This window comes from Cryptomeria japonica, chromosome 5 (genome assembly GCF_030272615.1).
Source record: "Cryptomeria japonica chromosome 5, Sugi_1.0, whole genome shotgun sequence".
Lineage (NCBI taxonomy): Eukaryota > Viridiplantae > Streptophyta > Pinopsida > Cupressales > Cupressaceae > Cryptomeria > Cryptomeria japonica.
In genome coordinates this window covers 101,054,312-101,075,024 of record NC_081409.1, presented here as the reverse complement: position 1 = coordinate 101,075,024, position 20,713 = coordinate 101,054,312, and positions in this window count along the sequence as shown.

Sequence of the window (20,713 nt, the reverse complement as noted above, 5' to 3'; positions counted from 1 at the left end):
GGTTGAAGATGCTGAAAAGGACTTGTAACCGTTTCTTGGGGAGTATTTTCAGTTTGTAACAAACTCTTTTTGAAAAGGGGTCCGAAGCTTGTATGCATCCATGATTATATAAATGGATACCAGGACTAATGAAAAGGGGGATCGCAAGAATTTGTAAGAAAACTCTGCAGAAATATATCTTGGATTTTCTAGTCTTATGGAGAATACTCTGAGTTTTGTAATACTTTTCAAAATTAATATCAATATACAGACTATGAACTTTCGAGCCTAGATTTTGTGTTGTCTTCTGGTTTACTTTCAATAGTTTATTGGTTTCAATTTTGAGTAATTTTAACATTGCAAGCACCAATGCGTTGTTAGTGTTCACCTCCCTTGCTCGACTTGTACATCCAATTCTTGAGCTCAACAAACTCACTAGTTACCAACCATCTAAATAAGCCATCTGCTTAATGTGTACTAACAATAATGGTTATTAACGAATGTCATGTGATAAATAGCATACACTTGAGCCAACTAACTCACTGGTTTACTAACCAACTATCTAGTGAACTGCTTAATGTCTACTAAGAATAACGGTCATAAATGACCATCATAAGATAATTAACATACACTTGAGTCATTTGATTCATTGGTTATAAAACTTCTAGGTTTAGTTGATCCAATTCGTTACATAACAGTCTCATGTCTACTGACATTAATGATTTACAAGGACCTTCATGGGATTGTGACATAACCTAACAAGCCAACTGCTACAAATCCCCTATCCCTAACAAGCTTCAACTGTCATCATGGAATTAAACCTAATACAACATTGGTTCCCTTATTTAGCTAAATTAACACATCATATTATGACTCGACAAAAAATACTGTTCTAATATATTTTTTTGTCTTTCTATATTCCCAAAAGTATGCATCTAATTGATGATAAGAATCCTTCTTCAGGTCTTGCAACCGTGGAGACTGATATAATTTGATTATAACTGATGTGCATTAATTCCAAGATGAACCATATTCGGTTGAACTATGAGTTAAGAGTGGAAAACAAATAAACATAGAATAGCTGCAAAATATAGCAAGGTATTGTGACTATAAGATAGAAACCATCCTAGGAGCCTCCAATATATCAAAAGTTGAGAAAGTAGCAAGCTTACTGTACAAAGAGAGTGATCACTATAAAGTTGCAGTCAAGTTCAAAGCATTGATTTGTGGGAACAAAGGGTTTCATATGGGGATAGAGCAGTCTCATGAAATATCATGACAGTCATAATCATAATCTAAAGAGTAGTCAAATCTTCAAGATAGATTCGTGATAGTGCAGTCATTCTGTTGAGCATCAAATCTGAATTAAGTAAAATATCTTGATTTGAGAAATTAAATCATAGAAGCCATCTCTCTTTGGAAGAAATCATCATTTTCATTGATACCGTAATAAGCCATGAGTTATCAAACAAGTCTAAAAGCATTCTATCGAAGTATCTAAGATTCAAACAATATCGATGAGACCCAGTGATGTCTCATCGATATAAAAGGGGCATCGAAGAAAGAAAATGCAAATGAACTTCAGAAAGGACTCATCAAAGACAGTAACTCCATCGATAAAAGATATCGAGGAAAGTGGAGATGGTTCTCATCGACAAGAAAAGGTCTTCGAGGATATAACACTATCAGTGTTAAAAGACTCACCAAAAGGGATGGTCCCACCAACAAAAGGTATCGAAGAAAGCAGAGGTGGCCCCCACTGATGAGAAAAGGCTTTTGAAGAAACAATATCATCGATGCAAGATAAAGAAGATTCACCAAAAGAAGCATTCTCATCGAAAAAGTGATATCGATAAAACAAAAGCAAACTACATCGATGAATGATATCGATAAGGATATGAGTTTCGATGGGAGGACAAAAGAAGTCACCGAAGTCCAAAGTCTCTTCGACATGAAACCGGATGGACAACAAAAAGATTTCGATGAGAATGAGTTTTGAGGAGACTAAAAGGCATGTCTCTGATACACATGGTTTCATCGATAGAAGCCATCTCTCTTTGGAAGAAATCATCATTTTCATTGATACTGTAATAACCCATAAGTTATCGAACAAGTCTAAAAGCATTCTATCGAAGTATCTAAGATTCAAACAGTATCGATGAGACCCAGTGATGTCTCATCGATATAAAAAGGGCATCGAAGAAAGCAAATGCCGATGAACTTCAGAAAGGACTCATCAAAGACAGTAACTCCATCGATAAAAGATATCGAGGAAAGTGGAGATGGTTCTCATTGACAAGAAAAGGTCTTCGAGGATATAACACTATGGTGAAAAAAGACTCACCGAAAGGGATGGTCCCACCAACAAAAGGTATTGAAGAAAGTAGAGGTGGCCCGCACCGATGAGAAAAGGCTTTCGAAGAAACAATATCATCGATGCATGATAAAGAAGATTCACCGAAAGAAGCATTCTCATCGAAAAAGTGATATCGATAAAATAGAAGAAAACTACATCAAAAACAACTACAGAAGAAATCAGATCAAGATACTTAATCTGCTATAAAAAGCATTAGTCATTGAAATCCACTAGTGAGTAGGTATACCCGCCTAGGTCCTGTGGAGCCTAAAGTGAGAGAGTTAGTAACCAAGTAGGTTCACTCTATAAGTTGGCCAAGTCAATTGGAGGGTTTGATCATAGGAGTTGACATTTCCTTAGAACCTATCCAATCTGTTCATTTGAGACCCAACACATTCATTAATTGTTTTGGACATTTCAAGCTATGTTTTCCTAATAGATGGTCAAGTATAGAACAACAACACTCAGAAAATACAGTCTAGAGAGATTGTAGTCTATAGTAAAGCCAGTAGGTAGTCATACCTAGTACCAAATAAAATGACAGTAATCAAGTCTACTGAGTGAAAAAGAGCTGGGTATAAGTTTCTAAAAGGTCTTTTCAAACCTTAACAACAAATAACACGTTATTGTTGCAGCATTGTCAAAACTTGACAAGAACAACACCTTATTACCTCAAGAGGCATAGTAGTCATAGGGCAACTCATGTCAAATGTGCAACTCAATACAATAAATAATCTTAGTTTGTAGCCCTATAGCACCATAATGTAGTCCTTGACCAAGTATGCATACAATAAACATCTAGTTCTATTAAGGCACAAGCATCAAAGTCGGAGGTTATGACAACTAGTCAAAAACATCAAGTACAAAAAGTTTAGTCTCAGTCACTAGAACACAATTTGCAACATGCTTTAGGAGTTGTCCTCCTTACAAATAGTGAAACATTAAAAAGGTATTATCAAAGCTACAACCACAATTCAAAGAGGAAGATTACAAAGACAGGACAAAGCTAGGTACAGTCATAAGTCAAGGCAAATACATAGTTGAAACTCAGTCCAAAATAGTGAAGAAGTGCAACAAATGACATGAGAAGTCTAAAGAAGTATTATAGCAATCACGAGTCAAGGATTAACAAAAAGATTTTTGCATCCATGATACAATCCTTAAAAGCATCCATGATACAATCTCAAACACACGTTTTACCGTTCTCTTGGTGATTGTGCCCAATTGTGTATGTCTTGCTTATGTATGAAAATGACATTTTGCAGCTTTCCACCGACCATGTATTTGAGATGTCTTTGGTTTAGATATGGCATGAGCTTAGTCGTAGAGTGAGACTAGCGAGTTGGACCATGTCAACCATGGTGTGCCTGCATGTGTATATAGTTTTGTGTATTCATTAAAGATTTTCATTTAATTTAAATCAACTAAAGAGCAATATTCATGACTTACAAGTAATAAAAAAACTTACAAGGATGAGGCATATTCAATACAAACAAGTAATAAAAAAACTTACAAGGATGAGGCATATTCATAACTTTTGCAGTCCCACCTTGGATATCAACACTAGAAGCAACTCATGTTGTTCATGTACAGACAAGACAATATGAGAGCTCATTATACCCAACAACTTGTGGTGGTGTTGTTCGTGTTGGCTTTGTTGGACCCTGCAATTAAGATTCAATATACATATTCAATAAGATTAACTATGCAGCATAATGAAATATTGAAAAGTGTGTTACCTTGTTGAGCATAGCTTGGTTTCGATAATAGTTTAATATTCTCTACTTAACAGGGCCAACCACGTGAAGGTGGAAGCTCATTCGGCCCCTCCCCCCCCCTAACATCACTCTAAATTCTCCGTTAACATCTTATAACATTCATTCATTCATTCATTCTAGCATTAATAAAATATAGCATTCATTCATTAATATCACATAACGTTCATTAACACATAATATTGATTAACATTAATTAAAATGCAACATTCATCAATATTAATTAACACATATCATCCATAACCATTAATTAGCACATAATTACATTCACTAACACATAAAAATTAGTCATTATCAAATAAGTTAGATTACAATTATTTCTTTCTTTGTTTTTTCTTTGAAGCTATGAAAAGACTAAGTGGAACATCGGTTTCTTCATCATTTCCCCCCTCTGCAGATGTTCTGCCAATTGCTCGTGATCTCAATGTATGCCTAGTCCTATACTAAGGATGAGGACGGTGAAGCAAAGGGGGGTCCTCTGTAATAACAAAGAAAAGGGTTAAATTCAAAAAAAATAATTATTATTGTTACAAGTATTTCATTAATTTAGAGAACATAATTGTTGTTCTCTTTACCTGATGGGGCCACATCATTTTGTGTAGCCTCAACCTCAACATGTTCAACACCCTCTAGATCATCTGGAGTTGAAATAGTAAGGTTACATTAATGTTGAAAACCAATAGTAATTATATTTGTTTAAAGAAATAACAATGGCCCTCTTTACCTGAGTGGGGAACATCACGTTCTTGATGTTGTGTACCTAGATCATGCTCCACTTGCTCACCACCGGCTACATGCTCTAAAATATTAACAAAAAGGGTTACATTAATTACTACTCTAATTACAAATTAAGATGCTTAATTGTATTAATAGCTAAATAAATAAATTTGAATAGCAAATGAATACCTCCACTACTGGGATGCACATCTGGACCTTCATGTGCAGATGGTGTTTCATAATTAGCAGGCTGCATTCTAATGACATGCACATTGTTATCATTACTTGCTTATTTAAAACAAATATAGTCACTTTATGTTGGAACTCAACATCAATTAGATTATTGGTAAAGTATTCAATTTGAAACAACTTCCATTTAGCATATTTCCCTGTGTGACGGATGCACTCGAATGTTGTGTATGCCCACTCAATTCTCGTAGCTGATCAGCCACGGCTGAATAGCCTTGCTGGTAGGCAATTCTCTTGTCATCTTTTGTGGGCACTCTATTGAATTCAGAGCCCTACATTTTTGCTTGGTACCATGAATTTTGCTTGCATTGTTTGATAAAAAAAAATGTTTGCAATTTATTAATATTTTAATGCAATATTTCGTTTACATGAGATACTTACAATTCGTGCAGCAAGTTTCATGTAACCACCAAAGCCAAGTTTGTGTTGCCTGTGCTTTTCTTTCCTTGCCTTGGTTGCCTTTGACGTGTCACTCAATCTATAAAATGTTTGAAATATGTTAGATTATATAAATATAAAGAGTAATTAATTAGTACATAATTACATTCTTAATAGTATCTTGTACCTTCTTCTGGCATCTACTGGTGTATTTCCTTTTTTCCTTTCAATTCTCTCCTTGGCATCCAAAATCAAGTCCTTCCACTCCCTCTCTGGAATCATGGGGGATGCTCGTACTTTAGGTTCCTCTCCAAATGGGTCCTATATTGGTCCCTCACATACTTTAGATATGTGCTAGCTTTTTCAAGGAGATTGGTTTTGTCAAAGGTGTCATTTCCAAACCACTCAACCATTTGGTTTGTCAATTCATCTTTTTAACCATTTTTCTTGGTCATTCCACCTTTTAAAGAAAAAACAAACCTGTTAGATTCATAAATGAACTGAAGCTACATTTATTACACTTCAAGAAATGGATCAAAGGAAAAGTATTCTAGCAATGATATGAAACAAAAGTGGATCAAAAGAATTGTGGAAAGCATCAATGTAAGAGTTGATGAAACCTCTAAGAAAACTAAGAAAACTGGTAATGAGCAAGCGGTAAGTGAACCGGTTGCAACCTTCTGGGAACCGGTTGTCAGTCAACCAAGTACCAGTAACAGTGTTCCTACACCGGTAGATGTAGATGCTGATACTGATGGAGATGAGGATGAAGAATAAAAGCAAGAGGAATCTATCAAGACCATTCCTCGGTATGCCAAGCTGAATCATGATCCTAAGCATATCATAGGAGATAAGGATGCAAGAATCCTTACAAGAAGAAAGGTCAGAGAAAACTCATGTATGATCTCTGAATTTGAGCCTAAATCATTTAAAGAGGCACATAAAGATGAAGACTGGATCAAGGCAATGGAAGAGGAACTTGACCAGATAGAGAAAAATGGTACATGGTCCTTGGTACCCAGACCGGAGCATAAAAATGTCATTGGTACCAAATGGGTCTTTAGAAATAAGTTGAATGAGGATGGCACAGTGATTAGAAATAAAGCCAGATTGGTGTGCAAAGGATATGCCCATGAAGAAGGAGAAGACTATGGTGAAACCTTTGCTCCTGTAGCCAGATTGGAAGGAGTTCGTATGCTTCGTGCATATGCAACTTTTAAAGGTTTCAAAGTATATCAAGTGGATGTAAAATCTGCATTCCTAAATGGTGTACTTGAAGAGGAGGTGTATATTGAGCAACCAGATGGGTTTGCCCTATCTGAAGACAGTGACATGGTATGTAGGCTACATAAAGCCTTATATGGACTAAAGTAGACACCTAGAGCATGGTATGAGCACCTGCATTCCCATCTTGTGAAGATTGGATTTGAGAGAACAAGTGAAGATAGAAATATCTATCTGAAGTCTGAAGGAGATCAGATCCTGATCTGCGAGGTATTTGTTGATGACATTATTTTTGGTGGAGATGACAAGATGAGTCATGAATTTGCAGATGAGATGAAGAAAGAGTTTGAGATGTCACTCATAGGGGAGATTAAGTTCTTCATTGGATTGCAAATCCAGCAGATGAAGGGTGGAATCTTTATCACTCAGTCCAAGTATGTCAAAGAGGTGTTGAAGACCTTTGGTATGGAAGATAGCAAATTGGTTGGTACACCGATGGTGATCAGTTGTAAACTATCCAAAAAGGATGACTCTGCATTAGTTGATGAGAAGGAATACCAATCAATGATTGGTAAGTTGCATTATGTAGTGCATAGCAGACCGGATATTGCACATGCAATTGGCATTACTGCAAGATTCTAGAAAAGTCCAAGGGAATCCCACTTGGTTGCAGTCAAGTGGATTCTTAGGTATCTGAAAGGAACAGTTGACTATGGATTGTGGTATCCATATAGCAAGGATTTCAACTTGAAAGTGTTCACAGATGCTGATTGGGCTGGTAATGTAGATGACTGGAAGAGCACAATCGGTGGTGCATTCTTCCTTGGTGGTAGACTGGTCTCATGGATGAGTAAGAACCAGAGTTGTATCTCTCTGTCTACACTGGAAGCAGAGTATGTTGCAGCTTTCATGAACTGCACTCAGACAATTTGGATGAAGCATGTATTAAATGGCTTCAAAGTTCCTGTATCTTAACCGGTAAGTATATTCTGTGATAACACAAGTGCTATCAATATTTCAAAGAATCCAGTTTTACATTCTAGAACCAAGCACTTTGAGCTTAAGTATCATTTCTTGAGGGAAAAGGTTCAGAACAAAGAGATTGCACTGGAGCATGTTTCCAGTAAGGAACAGTTAGCAGACATATTCACCAAGCCTCTCCCAAAGACTAAATTTATGTACTTAAGAGGTGAATTAGGGGTACTACCCCTTCAGGAGGTGAACTAAAGGTATATGCTCCACATCAGTCATGTACTGCATAGTCAAAATTTTCTTTAGGATTGATGTGTTGAAGGATGCTACTCCTCAAGGAGAGTAGCATAATGGAACAGGGAAGCTTGTGCCTCCACTTTGGCATTGTTGTCAAAGGGGGAGAAGATGTGAAGCGAAGAAGATATCTGCAGAAATTGGGGGAGAAGATGTGAAGCGGAGAGATATCTTTGTATATTGCCATCAATGCCAAAGGGGGAGATTGTTGGCATTATGTGAACCAGTATGTGGACATAATGACATTGTATGTTGTCATTGATGTCAATATGTTGAAGAGGTGTGAACCAGCATATGTGAGAACCAGTATAACACTGTGAACCGACATTTGTGCCAAAGTGAAGTGGTGTGCTTGTTCAAGGTGAACTGGCATATGGTTATGGGAATCGGCACATGGAATCGTTGTATGACTACCGGTTGGTAGTCTCAACTTCAGGGTTTCTGGTTGATGTGCTTCAAGCCTGTGTGGCTCAACTGGTGACTTTGTGAACTGGTATGTGGACATAATGACATTGTATGTTGTCATTGATGTCAATATGTTGAAGAGGTGTGAATCAGCATATGTGAGAACTGGTATAACACTATGAACCGGTATTTGTGCCAAAGTGAAGCGGTATGCTTGTTCAAGGTGAACTGGCATATGGTTATGGGAACCGGCACATGGAAGCGTTGTATGAATACTGGTTGGTAGTCTCAACTTCAGGGTTTCCGGTTGATGTGCTTCAAGCCTATGTGGCTCAACCGGTGACTTTGTGTGATGAGTTAGCATGATAACAAAGAACAAGATCATGTTGCCACGTAAGCCTTGTGTGCATGAAGGATCGTGCATGAAGAAGATCTTGCCTATCTGCCTCGAGAATATGAGAAGACTGTAAAATGGTGATAACGTGTGATGGGTTATCAGCCACCATGAAAACGGTGGAAAACGAACGATGGAGATTAATGCAGTATGCTCAACAGTCAGGATTGAACCTGTTTATGGTGAAAATGGATAACAACAATGTTGAAAGACTAAATAGATTCAACCACAAAACCCTAGCCTAACAACAACAAAAATCCACCATAACATATGAAGATTACCTAAGACAATGCAAATCAAATGAAATCACAAAGATTATACCATCACATGTCCAATAGGGTTTGGATCTCTATTCTTCCTATCTCCATTGATCTTGCTTGATATATTTTCTCTCAGATTTTATTGCACAAGAGCTCAACAAAGAACGAAATGTGGTTGCAAGTAGGATCGCCTATGTTAAAAAACGTAGTGTAGTCAAGTAGTCAACGGGGGGGTGCATAGATTGATTGATTAGAATGATTGATTAGGGTTGATAATGAAGGAAGAATCTCCTTATATAGAAGACACTATATGAAATGCAGGGATAAGATTGAGAGGTGTAAAAGATAAATGGTCGGCTATGATTAGAGGGTAGGTAAAGAAAATAATAAAATAATGAAAGGGGTAGGTAGTGTATGAATTAAGAGATGAATGACATGTGTCATAGGTAGAAAAGGTTAATGAATTAATTAAATAGATAAAGATTTATTTAATTAATAGAAGAAGTGGGATAATTAAATAAATAAAATATTTATTTAATTTAGGAAAAGGATAATTTAAATAAATAAATGTATTTATCTAAATGAGAAATAAGGTTAGAAGAGGATAAATGAATTAATTAAATAAATAAAGATTTATTTAATTAATAGAAGAATTAAGCTAAAGTAATTAAATAAATAAAGATATTTATTTAATTAGATTGGACAATTTTAGGTGTCTACATTTTGCCCCACTTTGAGACAATGCGGCTTGTCGTGTTGTTTCAAAGAAGATAAGATGAACTGATACAGAGTTGCCCCCTTAGAGATTGGATGAAAATGTGTGAAAAGACCACAGACAATCTCTCGATAAGAAAGATGGGATAGAATGAACTGACCAGATAAAGTGACATAGTCACGGGATAATGAAGACTGACTCAGGAAACGACGACTAGGGCAGTCTATAAGATAGACCATGAGGGGAAAACATCCTCATTGTCATCCACACATCCAAGAGATCAGAGTGCAGAGCGAGATAGAGCAACAACAGTCAGCAGTGATGGCAATGGCTCATAGATTCGATCGCGTTTGCCGATTTTAGAGGCCAGCAGAGGCAGGAGAGCCAGTAAGTACAACAAAACATTCTTGTACTTTGTCGCAATAAATGTTGTCATAAATGCATGCTAGGTAATGTAATAAATGCGTGTTTATGTCAGGAAAGCGCATTTGTGTCCAAAAATGTGAATTTGTGTCTTCTAGGTCAAATCGGCAGTTTTGTGATGAACATACACTATCGATTGGATAAGCTGCTGAGAGGATACACTCAAGCAGGTCCTCTAGGGAAGACTAGGATAACAAATAGGGCTAGGATTGACAATTCTGTGATAGAACATACATTGCCAATTAGGAAACTACTCAAGAGGATTCACTCAAGCAGAGGCCCTAGGATAGGATAGATCAAGGCACTTTGTGATGAACAATGAGTACCAAGATATAGTACTTTGTGATGAACAGGGAGTACTAAAATATGAGCAACACTTTGTGATGAACAGTGAGTGCAAATGTGAGTAGCACTTTGTGATGAACAAGGAGTGCCAAACACGTAGTACTTTGTGATGAACAGGGAGTACCACTAGGATAGAAGCAACACTTTGTGATGAACAGTGAGTGTCACTAGGACTGAGATGATTGATTTGTGTGAGTGCAGGAGTACCTACCTATGCTGGAGTCACGAGAGAGATTCCCGTCGACTCAGAGGTTGTGACCTGAGTTGACAGCTGAGGACCGAGCTACGATTGAGGCTATGGGGTTGAGACATATTCTGTATGTGCCTGAGTTTCGAGCGAACATGGGATTGCTGACTGCATTGGTTGAGAGATGGCACTCAAAGACTTGCACTTTTCATTTGTCGATGGGGGAGATGACAGTCACCCTGGAGGATGTATACAGGATTCTGCAGATACCGATCGATGGGGAGCTGATTCCGTACGATTGAGACGGAGACAGGGATGCCCTTAGACGAGTGTTCTAGGATCCGAGACTGGAGATGATGGTGGGACACGTGGCATGGGATACCATGACATGGACAGGATTAGCACTACCAATAGTGTTGGCATGAGTTATCAGTGGGTTCCTTTGTCCGGATAGGGTGACACGAGGGGTGGCTGCAGAGGACATAGGGGCCAGGAGAGATGATCTTGGGGTGGGTCTTTCTAGGGCTCAAACTCTATCGAGGCTAGCCGGCTCTGAGGGATGGAGTTCATCGTAGCCGTAGAGGGCTCCCTATGTATCAATTTTGTACCATTTTGTATGATGATGTAGACACCTGTGGGTGATTGTAGCCATATGATTTTGATATCATTGTATCATGACACTTTATATATATATATGAGATGATTCATCTTTGTAGTAGCTATATGCATGTGTACCTATGTGATGAGATGTTCTTATGTGATGCTTATGATATGGATGCAAATATGTATATGATGCAATGCAATATTTTTTTTTTTTGTTCTTTTATGTTTTATATGTGTATGCATGATGCAAATGTGAATGTATGTAATGCAGATGAATATGATAATGCAAATGTAAATTGTGCTAATAGGTGTTGTGTGCAGGATGTGATGCAGTTGTGATATCTATATGTATGTATGAAATGCTTATATGTGGTAATGCAGGTGCAACTACATGAAATGCAAATGTTTTTGGTGTGTCATTATACTCAGTCCTGTGATAGCAGGCTACGCAGACTCGAGAAGGACGATGAAAGTCAATCAAGAAAGGGGGATGAAAGATAGAAGATATGAAAGTGAAAGAGCTTCTTGTGCGTTATCATCATTGAGCTTTATTATGGCAAAATAGGTTATGACAATCGAGGCATATGTTTGACCCAGAAAGTCATTGTACCTGTTTGCATGGAGATAAGACAGTCACAAACAAGGAATGCCCCAGTTCATACTAGACTCACAGTGTCCTCATATCCTTGGACAAATCATAGCATTACTAAGAGACAAGTCATAGACAACAAATACAAATAGGTTACGATACCCCATCCTCGCCTTTCTAGTCAAAGACATCCTGGAGATAAAATATCTAGTCAGAGGCATCCCGGAAAAGCTAAAAGACATGTCACCAAAAAAGATGAAATCAAAAGAAAACCAAGACTCGACACCAACATCCACTGTAGTCCTCAAGTTTAGTGTCTCTTGTCACCTGTATAAAGTCTTATTTGATTGTGGTCACAATGTTTACTTTCACAGAAAGGATAGATAGCACTGAACCATATGTTGTTTGAGTCTGTTGAAAGATTTGATTTATTGAAGCCCATTGTTGTTGTTGTGTCTCATCTGAAACTGACTAAATCCATGAAACTGATACTTTATTACGGAGATGAAACTTTATTGTGGATCTGTGATGCAAATGTTGCTTTATTGCGGATTGTGCGCGGATAGACTAAAGGAAGCCAGAAGAAACTGTACTCCTCGAAACATGTGATATTCTCAGTTCCACACCCATCACTAGACGTAGGATTTGCCTTAGCCACAGATAGGATCTGATTTATTATGGATGGAAAGGGAGGTGAAAAGGGAGGTTTATTATGAATGGCGAACCAATCTTGGGTAGATCAATAACAAGCCATGATGGGAATGGGTAATTTTATTATGAACGAATAGGTTGTGAGTGTGTGCAATGTGAAAGGATGAAAGTGAATCTTGAAGGAGGGAGGAGCAATGTCTCTACACATGGCGTTGGTGACCCAGTTTTCACCATGGTACTTGCCCAGGGCGCCACCGAAGTGGTTTTCACCGTTGGACGAAATTATTTCTCTTTACTTTTTTCGATTTTTCAATGTTTTTTTTTTTTGTGTGTCACAAGGCGCCTGTTTGTCAGGTTTTCACCAAGTAACGATTTTTTTGTTTTATAATTTTTTTTGTATTTTTGAAATTTTTGAATTTTTTTGTATTTTTTGAATTAGGATACTCTGAAGAGCTATGTGTAAAACCTACGAAGGTGCATGCTATTGATAGGATCCTCCAAAGGTTCACCTTCTATAGTTGAGAGCTGATATGCCCCAGATCCATATGGTGTTGTAATGATGTAAGGACCAAGCCAATTTGGTTCGAACTTGCCCTTCTTCACTCTGTCTTGCTGATTTTTGGGATTTTCTCTGAGAACTAAGTCCCCTACCTCAAATGTGCGAGGCTTGACTTTATGATTGTAGCTGCAACGTTCCTTGACTGAATGATGTGTATCTCGAGTGACTGTCTTCCTTGATGAAGAAACTGAGATAGAATTACTAGTGTGTGGACTACGTAGGCCCATATGCGTGTCATCTAAAGAAGTTTGGGCATCCCTGATAACAAAGTCCTTTAAGGAAGCTCCATTAAAGGTCCATGATGTATCGCCAGAAGGGAAAGGATGTGTGGAACAAGTGGATGAGTTATGAAGGCTTATGATTGTGAAAAGAAGTGAAAGTAGGATAGCATGATGGAGACTTAGGATCAACAAGTATGCTTTTTGATTTAAAATTTTAGAAATTTTGCCCCCAGTTATTTTGATATTAGGGGAGATCAACTCTTGCTCTTTTTGCTTCATAGGAGTTTTATCCTTGACTTTGATTTTTGCAGAGTCCAATAGCTTTTGATTTTGATTTGGACTAAAGGACTTTTCTTTAGTTTTGACTTTTAGTTTTTTTTGTTCATAGCTTGATTTTTCATCCCCATTGAGTAAGGGCTTTTTTAATTCTTGTTGATCCAAGTCTGGAAGTGGAGTGGAAATAGAATGAGTGGATGAAATGGTAAGGCTATGTGAGCTCTCAAGAGGGCTGGCGATATGCTTAATAGATTCTTCGTTGGAACCACTCTTAGGACTATTGATATCAAAAGTTGCTTGCACCACTAGAGGAGATTTGCATTCAGACCTAGTAGCCACAACACTAGGTGCTTCGTATCCAATTCCTTGCAAATTATTTATAGATTGTTCATGTCAACTGAATACCTTAGGAGATAGTGGGAGTTGATCAACATGAAAGATATACTCACCACATCCCAGGTCTTTAAACTTGAATTTTTCTTTGAGCTCTATTTGTTTTGATGTAGAAGCTTTCAATGATTCTGGATCCACATATGTTGAAGATGGGACAACTTCTTGATTGACTGGTATTGTTATTTCTGATCCAAGTTGCAGATTGTTGCAATATATGAATGGATTTGGGTCAGCTTTCACGGTCACTTCAACTCCATTATGTAGAAACTTGATGCATCGATGATATGTAGATGGGACTGCTCTCATCTCATGAATCCAAGGATGTCCTAGTAATATATTGTATGTGAGATCTAGGTCTAGGACTTGATAAACCACATCCTTCGTAATTGGCCCAACTCTGAGAGGCAAGGTGACTGTGCCTTTGGATGAACGCTCTTCATCATCATATGCCTTGATGGTAATTTTGTTTGTAGAATTCATAGCTTTATCAGAATATCCCAATTGTTTAATAGTGCTAAATGTACAAATGTTTAGACCAGCTCCTCCATCTACCAGGACTCGTTTTATTCGATGTTTGTGTATGAAGGCTTCAATGTGTAGTGGTGCATTATGTGGCTGACTTATGGAGGCATCGTCGGCTTCTGTGAACGTAAGGGAATGTGGAATGGAAAGGTATCCCACCATGGCTTGAAACTGGTCCACGTTCAGATCAGTAGGAACGACAGTGTCTCTCAAGATTTTGTCAAGAATAGCTTTATGTGCGAGGGATATGCATAAAAGCTCAAGGATGGAGATGAGCGCGGGTGTTTTCCCTATTTGTTCTACAAGGCCATACTCAAGCTTGGTTGATGAAGATGGGGTGTTTTTGGCTGGAGCACCTTGCAAAGTGATTTTACCTCGACGGGTTGTAACATGACATTCAGAGGTAGGTTCGGAAGAAGATCCAACACCTTTTAGGACAATCTTGGGTCTTCGGGTAGAATTCTCAGGGTTTTTGTCCTTGATGATAATGGTAGAAATGTAATTGTCCATCGAAATGTGATTGATAGTTGAATCATAGTTATAGGTTGCTCTGGTATAGTTGGTTTGGTCATCTGTGGCTTTAGCTTTTCCCTTGTCATGTTTTGGGAATGGTTCCTTAAACATCTCATGTTCTTGATTGGATGAGTGTCCCTCAATCTCAATGTCACCTCTATCAATGAGATCTTGTATGATGTTCTTCAGTCGATGACAATTTCCTGTCTTATGACCCTTGCTCTGATGAAATTCACAATACTCATCATCATTCCACCAATTTTGTTTAACCTTTGGTTCATATGGAGGAAAATTTGGAATAGTGATTACCTTGGTTGCCACTAGCTTTTTGAAAATTGACTCAAGTGGTTCTCCCAATGGAGTGTACTTCCTTCATGATTTAGAAGTTGTTTGAGTATTCACCTGATTGTTTGTAGAGCTTGCTCCGGAAAAAATGAATTTGGGTTGCACTGTATTGGCATCCACCACACCATCATTGACTGTGTTTTTGTTTTTATTCCAAAATCTTGGCTTGTCTTTTCCTTTAAAGTCATCTTTGTTTTCCTTGAATATCTTAATGACTCCTTGTTCAATTAGGACCTTTTCTATCGCTAAGCCTTTTTCAATGACATCCTTGAAGGTGGACAAACAAGCTTTCCTTAGATCATAGCCAATGTCTTTGTTAACATTTTGGGTGAACATCTCTACCATTTGTTTTTGTGGAATTTCACAAGAGCATCTGCTGGCTAGATTTCTCCATCTTTGTAAAAATGATGCAAAAGACTCTCCCTCTTTTTGCTTGGTGTTGCACAAAGTAGTGACTGATATGTCTGTCTCTATGTTGTAGGAGAAATGTTGAATAAATTCCTTTGCTAATTCGCCCCATGACTTAATACCAGGTGGAAGTTGGGAGAACCATTCCATAGCTTGATCGCCTAGGCTCTGTGGGAATAATCTCATCAAATATGTCTCTTCTGCTGCTACCTCAATGCGAGCTGTTAAAAACTATCTTATGTGTGCCTTAGGATCCCCTTTTCCTCTATACTTATCAAACTTAGGTGTCACAAAGTGTGTAGGAAAAGGAGGCATTGGAATGCTCTTGTCAAATGGATAAGGACATATGTCTCTCATTGTGTATGTTGGCTTCAGTGTATTTATGTCCTCCATTTTCTTTTGTAAGTCCCTGATTTGTTGCTCCAAATTGCTCTTAGGTGGAGATCGACTTCTTGGACCATACCCTATGCTTGAGGCACCAATTGGAGGAGAAGCATGTTGCATATATGGATGATATTGATCATACACATGTTCATATGGAGGAGGTCTATAATGATGTTGTGTATATGGACCACTTGGTATAGATTCATGTTGAGGAACGAAATATCTATTTTGTCCATGTATACCATACTCTACAGGCATGTCATGTTCTAATGTGTTGCCTCCAAATTTGACACGGGGTTTCCTTGTGTCCAAATTTTGAGCATGCCTTTGAATATCCAATTTCTTTGGTGGTTGATCCTTAGCATTGATATGTGATTGAGCATATTTCTCTGCATAAGACTTCCATAATGGTCTGCGAAGGTGAGTATCATATGCTTGTCCATGTGTGTATGGGACCTCTGGTTTTTGAAACAAAGATGATGGTGATTCAAGTACCATATGTGGTCCTCTATTGCCTCCACTAGTAGGTCTCCTTTGATCCATGTTGGAGTGAGGTTGTTGCAAAGGTCTATTTTCCATTATTTGAGACATGTCAAAATCATGAGGTATCTTGGCTCCACTTTGTGCCATCATTTGTAAGAAGTATTGTCTATCCCTCCTCATTATTTCCTCAACCAATCGATTGAAACGGGGATCCATAATGGATTCTTCCACATCTGCTAAATGTACTGAAAAGTTGTCCATATCGTCATTGTGTGTATCATTGTTGTTTGTAGTGTCCATGTTCTCAACATTTGGAATGTTTCTATAGGAATCCATGTCAGGTAATGTAGTATGATCAGAATTGAAAAAGATATCATTGTCATACTCATAAGAACTCATGTTTGCAGACTCTTGAGCCTCTTTAGTTTCTCTCCTAGATTTTTGAAGATGGGTTTCAACCATGAACTAGGTATTGACCGAGATGTGTGAGACTAGATGAAAAATGGAAAAAGTATGGAAGACCAAGAGTTGGATGGAATGTAAATGAATCTGAGGTGTACTTGCAATGTCCAAAGTGTAAGACCAAGTATGTATGTAGTAGAGTAGGTGTGACTTCCAAAGAGAGGATAGTTTCTCTTGATGAGGTAAGTTGACCTTGACTCTAAGTAAGAACAAATGAGACCCAAAGGTGATAGACCTTGATGAGGGACCACTTAGCAAAATGTTGTTGTATGTAGTGTGTTGACAAAGTATAGTGAGGACAAGCAAGTGACCTTTTGACTCAAGTTTAGACAAATGTAAATTTAATGCAAGATGTAAAACAATAATGGACTTTGTGAGACCCAAAGACAAGTTGAATGCTAGATGAAAACCTGGAGAAACAACCTAGGAAGCTCAAGAATTCCAAAACTGATTGCTCTTGTTTGCTAGACTGTAAAACTTTTCCAATTTGTAAAGTTGTTGGTTGTGACCAAATCTGAATGTTTGACTATTTTTCGTGACAAGAGGACACAATGTTTATGAGGACTCAATGTTTGCAAGTGTTTAGACTCAAAATGACTCCAAGAAAAATGTGTTGTTTGATGTAAAAATGTTTTTCATACACTTGAAGACACAAAAGACACAATGTTTTGTTGTTTGGTTTTGAATGTTTTGAATGTTTAAAATAAGTCAAGCACAATTCTTATGGTTGGCCAAGACAATAGTTGTTGATCCCACATGGGGTTTTACCCCTGAGGCTACGCTATTCAGAGCAGATACTTAGATGCTTAACCTCACTGGCTCCACCCTCGGCACTCACTTCTTGGGTCAACCAAACATCAGTCCCCACGAAAACTCCCCGTGGCAAACTTTGTATCTCTACTAAGAACCGTATGTGTGTGGGCCGCTACCAGAGGTCCGACCTCCTGCCCCAACAACTAGAAGGATTTGGGCTTCTAAAACAAAAAGGTGCTAGTAAGGGCATCCGCTCGTGTGGCCATACATGCAGCACTTTTAGCTCTGTAAATATAGAAGGCTCCCAGCCGGTAGGGGTTACGCCCTACAACTGATCAAATAAATTTGATCAAATGGGTTTATGGAGAGACATAGTGTCGGTATGAACTAACCAACACACGTTATTCATAGTTTTGACCATGAATACAGTTATTTATAGTGGTTTGGAAGAAGATGGCTTTTCTTTTGCTACCACTTGGTTCGTTCTCTTCTCACTAGTAGTCCTAATGACCACATGGGAAGACAAGCCCTCTAAAGATTAAACAAAAAGAGCCTATTGCTCAAGACACAAAAGACAATGATTCAATTTTAGTGCACCAATTGAAGTGTTTGCTAGTCTATGAAAACAAGGCACACAATAAAAATCCAAAAACCCTTGCCAAGGACCTGCAACAAAAATTTATTAGTAGTTTGTATTGTTTCAAATGATCACCCCTTCCTGCAAGCACACAAGTTAGATAAATTTTAGATCTAAAAGACTTTGTGAAATAGGGGCCTTCAACAATGTGTTTTGTTGACCAATTCAAAGATCTGATTCATCATAAAAAGAAACCACCTATAAAATTTCAAGAGATTTCCAGAAATGTAAGAAAATCCAAAAATTTTGCTAATTTGCTCCAAAAATTAATTTTTTATGAAATATCATATAAAATTCATATAAAATTCAAAATCGATCCAAAAAATATAAAATTTTTACTAGAGAGTCTTGATAGTCTTCCAAACTTGCATAAAAAAATTTCTGCAACAAATCCAAGCAGTTTGTGAGATATGAGTAAAATAATGTAAAACCCTAATTTTCAAATATCTAATTTTTGAGGAATGATTTTTCATCAAATTTAAAATCAAAAAGAATAGATCCTATGTATAATTCTGAGAGATTTCCAAAAATATAAGAAAATCCAAAAAATTCGCTAATTTTCTCTCAAAATTAATTTTTTATAAAAAATCATAAAAAATTCATATAAATTGACAAAATGATGCAAAAAATATGAAATTTTTACTGAATCCTTCTAATACTTTTCCTGAATTGCATAAAAAATTTGATGCCAAAATTCAAAGCTATTTGTGAGATCTGATCAAAATAAGGAAAAACCCTAAATTTTAAAGATCTGATTTTTAGGGAAATATTTTGCATCAAAATTAAAATCACAAAGAACAAATCCTATGTATAATTTTGAGTGATTTCCAAAAATGTAAGAAAATCCAAAAAATTCTCTCATTTGCTCTCAAAATTAATTTTTTATGAGAAATCATAAAAAATTCATAGAAAATGAAAATTTGCTCCAAAAATTCTGAACTTTGTATTGAGAGCTCTTGATACTTTATTCAACCTGCAAAAAACATTTGGTGCAAAATTTCCTAGCCGTTTGTGAGATATGATCGAATCTCTCCAAGATCTTGATTTTGTGTCCAAAACCCTAGCTGCACAAGATTATTCTCCAAATTGTTTTACAAAACAACAATATAAGGTTAGAAAAATCTGCAAAAAAAACACAGATCTAACAAAAATCCATGTCCCACGGGGCGTGCCAAAATGTATATGGTGAAAATGGATACAACAATATCGAAAGACTAAATGAATTCAACCACAAAACCCTAGCCTAACAACAACAAAGATCCACCATAACATATGAAGATTACCTAAGACAATGCAAATCAAATGAAATCACAAATATTATACCATCACATGTCCAATAGGGTTTGGATCTCCATTCTTCCTATCTCCATTGATCTTGCTTGATATATTTGCTCTCAGATTTTATGTGCACAAGAGCTCAACAAAGAACGAAATGTGGTTGCAAGTAGGATCGCCTATGTTCAGAAGCATAGTGTAGTCAAGTAGTCAACGGGGGGGGTGCATAGATTGACTGATTAGAATGATTGATTAGGGTTGATAATGAAGGAAGAATCTCCTTATATAGAAGACACTATATGAAATGGAGGGATAAGATTGAGAGGTGTAAAAGATAAATGGTCGGCTATGATTAGAGGGTAGGTAAAGAAAATAATAAAATAATGAAAGGGGTAGGTAGTGTATGAATTAAGAGATGAATGACATGTGTCATAGGTAGAAAAGGTTAACGAATTAATTAAATAAATAAAGATTTATTTAATTAATAGAAGAAGTGGGATAATTAAATAAATAAAATATTTATTTAATTTAGGAAAAGGATAATTTAAATAAATAAATGTATTTATCTAAATGAGAAATGAGGTTAGAAGAGGATAAATGAATTAATTAAATAAATAAAGATTTATTTAATTAATAGAAGAATTAAGCTAAAGTAATTAAATAAATAAAGATATTTATTTAATTAGATTGGACAATTTTAGGTGTCTACAAAACTATTTGAATTCCTTAACCTAACAAGTTTAGGGTTTAGGGTTTATGCTAACGACCTATCTATTTTCCTATAAGGTCGATGTTGTGTTTCTTTCTTAAGTTGTTGGCAAAAGTTGTGTGTGTGTATCCAAGAGAAGGGATACGTGATTCTTGCCAGACCAAAAGGAGAGAAGTGATACCTGCAAAGTGTAAGTGCAGAAGGTGAAGAGGAGCTTAAGTAGATCTGCATTGGCATTGAGTGCTGTTACCAGATCA